This window comes from Phascolarctos cinereus, unplaced genomic scaffold, assembly GCF_003287225.1.
Source record: "Phascolarctos cinereus isolate Bilbo 61053 unplaced genomic scaffold, phaCin_HiC Scaffold_4;HRSCAF=312, whole genome shotgun sequence".
NCBI classification, from domain to species: Eukaryota; Metazoa; Chordata; class Mammalia; order Diprotodontia; family Phascolarctidae; genus Phascolarctos; species Phascolarctos cinereus.
The window spans coordinates 658,085,137-658,090,752 of record NW_027555847.1 but is presented as its reverse complement, the minus strand read 5'-3'; the positions used below and the strand labels follow the sequence as shown (position 1 = coordinate 658,090,752).

At 43.5% G+C, this 5,616-nt stretch overlaps 1 pseudogene; it reads left to right on the top strand.

Annotated features, from left to right (window-relative positions):
- Positions 1-2,075: 2,075 nt before the first annotated feature.
- On the top strand, positions 2,076-4,926 carry LOC110214439 (beta-1,3-galactosyltransferase 2-like; annotated as a pseudogene).
- Positions 4,927-5,616: the final 690 nt, after the last annotated feature.

The following is a 5,616-nucleotide window of genomic DNA, read 5'->3' as shown; positions in this document are numbered from 1 at the left end:
ATGAATGTAATGGAACACTGTTGTGCTATAAGAAATGATGAGCAGGCAGACTTCAGAAAAACCTGGAAAGACCTGTATGGACTGATACTGAGTGAAGTGAGCAGAACCAGGAGAACGTTGTACACAGTAACAGCACCACTGTGCTATGATCAACTGTGATAGACTTGGCTTTCTCAGCAATACAAGGAACTAAGACAATTCCAAAAGATTTACAATGGAAAATGCTATCCACATCCAGAGAAAGAACTGTGGAGTCTGAATACAGATCAAAGCATACTATTTTCTCGTGTGTGTGTGTGTGTGTGTGTGTGTGTGTCTTCTTTCTCATGGTTTTTCCTTTGGTTCTAGTTCTTCTTTACAGCATGACTAATGTGGAAATATGTTTAATATGATTGTACAAGTAGAGCCTATATCAGATTGTACACTGTCTTGGGGAGGGGAGAGTGGAGGGAGGGGGAGAAAACTTAGAATTCAAAATCTTATAGAAGTAAATGTTGAAAACCTAAAAAAAAATTTAAGAAAAAAAGAATCTCTCGCTTTCTTTTTTTGATGTGTAAATGTTAATCTTTTTATGTTTGCCTTAGAATGATAGGTTCCATGTTTCGTTAATATTTTACAGATTTTTGTTAGGTCACTTCATAAATCTGTTACGGATACATTTTATAATTTTGAAAGTGTACTTTAAGACTAATTACTGTGTAGTTGTCAGTTGCTTTAAAATGAGTAAAGGATCCATGACCTTCAATCAATAGATGAATCACTTAAATTTCAAGGGTCTCAGTTTCCCCAGCTGTGAAATGAAGAGTTGGGTCATGGGACCTCTGAAGTTATTTTCAGCTATAGATCTATGGGCTCGAGCACATGGGTTCCAGAAAGCTTAGCCTGACCTTCCTGCCCTGTTGCCTGGGTGATCTGCCCTGCCCCATACTTTGAGATGAACTTGGACTCAGTAGGTGCCCTACCCCTCCCACCTCCACATTCCTCCCATATCATGTACCTCCCTAGCCAAAAGTCTGGCAGTCAGTCTCTTGTGAGTTGTCGTCCTGAGGCATCACAGGCATCCTGTCAAAGAAGAGGGTGAGTACTCTGCTGGTGAGAGGAGAAAGAACAGAAAAAAGGGACTTTGATAGAGGGACCTAGGAGACCAGCTCAAGGCCCCTGAGTTTCTTGGGCACAGAATTAAATTCAACATTTATTAAGCTCCTACTATGTGCAAGTCATTGAGTCTGCCTGCCTTTACCTTCAGGAAAAACAGACTCTGGAATTAGGGCTGAGATTAGGGGCCAGGCATGTGTCACAGAGACCTTCTTTAATCTAGCCCCTGGGCGTCTCAGGGCAATAACCTAGAAATTTGTCTCCTTTTCTGGGGGGGGTAGGGGAGGGGATGGGAGATGAGAACAGTTTCCAGGATAGATACCAGATTTTTAAGGGCAAGAACTCTGGGATCAGACCTCATCTCCAATTGATCAGTGCCTCTGGGACAGTAAGGTAGGGAAAGGACTTCAAACAGAAGAATTAAGCAAAGCAAGAATCTTAGTAAATGAGGACAAATTCCACCAATCATTCCAATTCTTAACAACTCAGTCTCCAGAAGGTGACAGGCAGAGCTCTAGTCCTTCCTTGTCCAATAGTTCCTAGTATAATTAGGGGTGATAATGCATGAACTGCTCCCCATGTAGGCACTCTGGGGCTCCTTCATCCCTCAGTCTCTTTCTCACAATACTGTGGACTGTCAGAGTTGAACCAGTCCTAAGAAATCTTCCAGGTGAGACTGGGAAGATCTTGCCTGAGATTACATAGTGGAAGAGTTGGGACCAGAGGGTCAGGGCTCCTATCTCCCAATCCAAAGCTCTTCTCCCTGCACAGTGCAGTTCTGCCTACCCCTAATACCTCTCCTTCTGATTCCTCACTCTTCTCAGCTCCCCTGCCTTTATCCCTCCCACTCAGCAAATCCTGGCACCATAAACCAGGAAACATGTAGTCCACAGAGAGGGAAGAATGAGCAGGAGGCTAGGGGTGGGGTATGTATGAAACTCCTTACCCAATGCTAACCTCCTCTTTCTTCACCAGAACTTTTGCACCACGAGGCAGATGGGGAGGCAGCTAATATTGAAGGTTTTACTGGGTTCGGCTTTCATGTGGCTGTTGGTGCTGCTGGTAGATCAACAGCAAGGTCCCGGCGTACCTTCAGTGGCTCTGTGGCCCTCATCCCAGAGGCTCCACTAAAGACCTGCTGGGCCTCTCTTCAAGGAAGTTTGAGTGGCAGGCTCAGACACCACACCCCTTGGACCTGAGATACCCTTATCCCTACCCCTTCCTGATCAACCATCCTGAGAAGTGTGAAGATCTCAGAGGTGTGCCCTTCCTGCTCATGCTGGTGATGACCCAGGCCCAGGACGTGGGGATACGCCATGCCATCCGGCAAACATGGGGCAATGAGACTTTGATTCCTGGTGTGGTCATCCACCGCCTCTTTGTTCTTGGCCTGCCCCAACCCCTCTTTGCCGAGGAACTTCAGGCCCTCGTGGAGGAGGAGGACAGGGAGCATGGGGATCTCCTCCAGGTGGGCTTCCTGGATACATACCGCAACTTGACTCTCAAGGTCCTCATGGGGCTGGAATGGATGGCCCAGTACTGTCCCACTGCCACTATGTGCTCAAGGTGGATAGTGATGTCTTCCTAAACCCAGCTACCTGGTCCAGCAAGTGTTGCGGCCTAGTGGACCCCTGCGGCGCAACTTCGTCACAGGCCACATCTACAGAAACACAGGCCCTTGCGGAGAACGGGGTCACAAGTGGTATGTGCCCCGAGAGTTGTATTCCCAGGACAAGTATCCAGACTACTGTGGGGCCTGGCTATGTGATGTCTGGCCCCCTGGCCCTCAGGATCCTCACTGTAGTAGCTCAGGGAATCAAAAGCCATCTACTTGGAGGATGTGTTTGTGGGGTTGTGCCTGAAACAGCTTGGAGTGAAGCCCACACCTCCTCCCCCCAACACCTTCCTGATGTCCAGGAGGAAGTATGACCATTGTGCCTTCCACCGACTTGTCCTGGTTCATCGCTTCCAGCCCCAACAGTTACTGCAGATATGGCCAGACTTCCTGACAGCTAACATCACCTGCTAAGTGGGACAGTGGATAGATCATGGATATGGAATCAGAAAGAGCTGAGTTCAAATCTGTCCTCACACTGGGAAGTCATTTAACTTCTGTTTGCCTCAGTTATCTCAATTGAAAATGAAGACATAATAGAACCTCACTCTCTAGGTGGTTGTGAAGAAAAAAATGAGGTAATTTTTGTAAATTGCTTAGCACAGTGCCTGGCCCATAACAGGTGTTTAAAACTTGCTTATTTCCTTCCTCCTTTCCCATGGAGTGAGGGTTTAGCAAAGGGGCCCACATACCTCCTCCCCCAGCAGCCCTATAGCCCAGTGATCTCATGGAGTTGTCAGCTCAGGCCTTTTCCTCCTTCCTTCCCACTTAGAACTCTTCAGAGTTCACTCTTCCAGCAACTCAATGGGTCTTTCAGCCTGTATGGGCTCTGAATCGACCCTCATTCCTCAAGTACATTTCCAGATCTGAAAAGACAGCCTGGTTTATGGACAAAACACTGGATTTTGAGTGAAGGGACTTGGCTTAGAGTCCCAGACCATGGTTGTTTCCCTCTTAGCCTTAGTGGTCTTGTCTACAAATAAGTAGGTTTGGAGCAAATGACCTCGAAGTTTGCTTATAGCTCTTCCTCTCTTCCAGCAAAAACAAGCAAATGGACAAACAAAAGTCCACATCCAAATCTTTCTGGGTTGTCTTTATGATGAGAATTTTGTTAGCTTTCTGTTAAGTTGGTCTACATACAAAACATAAGGCATGCAAACTAATTTCTCTTGTGTACAGATGTATTTCACTAGCATTTATTAAAAGTAGATAAGAACCTATCCAGGAAAACTGAGTATAATCTTTCAGGGGAAAAACTGGATATTCAGTGAAATAGATGACTTTCAAGCATTTTTGATGAAAAGACTAGAGCTGAATAGAAAATTTGACTTTCAGATACAAGACTCAATTGAAACATGAAGAGGTAAACAGAAAGAGAAATCATAAGGGACTTCTTAAGGTTGAACTGTTTACATTCTGCATGGAAAGATGGTATTTGTAATTCATGAGTCCTTTGTCGGTATTAGAGTAGTTGGAGGAAAAACAATTATATGTATGTATGTATGTATGTATGTAGATAGATAGATAGATAGATAGATAGATAGATAGAGCGCACAGGGTGGGTTGAAGATGAAGGGGTGATATGTGGAGAATAAAATTAAGGGATGAGAGATGATTATGCTGGGAGAAGGGGAAAGGGAGAAGTAGAATGGGGTAAATTATCTCACATAAAACAGGCAAGAAAAGGCTTTTACAGTGGAGGGGAAATGGGGGAAGGTGAGAGGGAATGAGTTAATCTTATTCTTGTAGGATTTGACTTAAGGAGGGAATAACATACACACTGAATTGGGTATGGAATTCTATCTTATCCTATAGGAAAATGGGGGGGGGAATGGGACAAGAGAATAGGAGGATGATAGAGGGGAGGGCAGATTGGGGGAGGAGGTAATCAGAAGCAAACACTTCTAAGGAGGGACTGTGTCAAAAGAGAGAAAGGAATAAATGGGGGGGTGGGATATGATGAAAGGAAATATACTTAGTTTTTCACAACATGACTACTATGGAAGTGTTTTGAGTGACTATACATGTATAACCTATATTGAGTTGCTTGCCTTCTCAGTGAGGGTGGATGGGAAGGCAGAAGGGAGAAAATTTGGAACCCCAAAATTTAAAAACACATTAAAAAAATCGTTTTCACGTACAACTGGGAGATAAGATATACAGGAAATGGGGCATAGAAATTTACCCTGCCCTACAGGAAAATTGAAGGGGAAGGGGATAAGAGAAGAGGGGGGAGAGATAGAAGGGAGGGCAGATTAGGGCAAGGGGCATTCAGAATGCATGCCATATTGGGGTGGGGGGAGGGACAAAATGGGGAGAAAATTTGGAACTCAAAATCTTGTGGAAGTAAGTGTTGAAAACTAAAAATAAATAAATTAATTTTTAAAAAATTTATACCTTCCAGATTTTGTTTTTCCTGTGATATACTTTAATGATATACATTTTACAGATGAAGCGTGTTTATGTCTAGTCTATTAGCAAAATGATGAGAATGATTTTGTAGTTTTTAAGTATTACCTTTAAAATAGGTAACATAGGTCATAGCATATACTCAATTTCCAATTCCTTGACACCACAAAGAGCTGCTACAAATATTTTGTACATATAGGTGCTTTACCTTTTTGGTTTTTAATCTCTTTGGGATACAGAGCTAGTAGTAATATTTCTGGATCAAAATGTATGTACAGTTGTATAACCCTTTGGGTATAGTTCCAAATTGGTCTCTAAAATGGTTGGACTGGTTCACAACTCCACCAATGGTGCTCTAGTGTCCCAATTTTCCCACATCCCCTCCAACATTTCTCATTTTCCTTTTCTGTCCTATTAGCCAATCTAATAGGTGTGAGGTAGCATCTCAGAATTATTTTAAATTATATTTCTCTAATCAATAATGATTTAGAGCATTT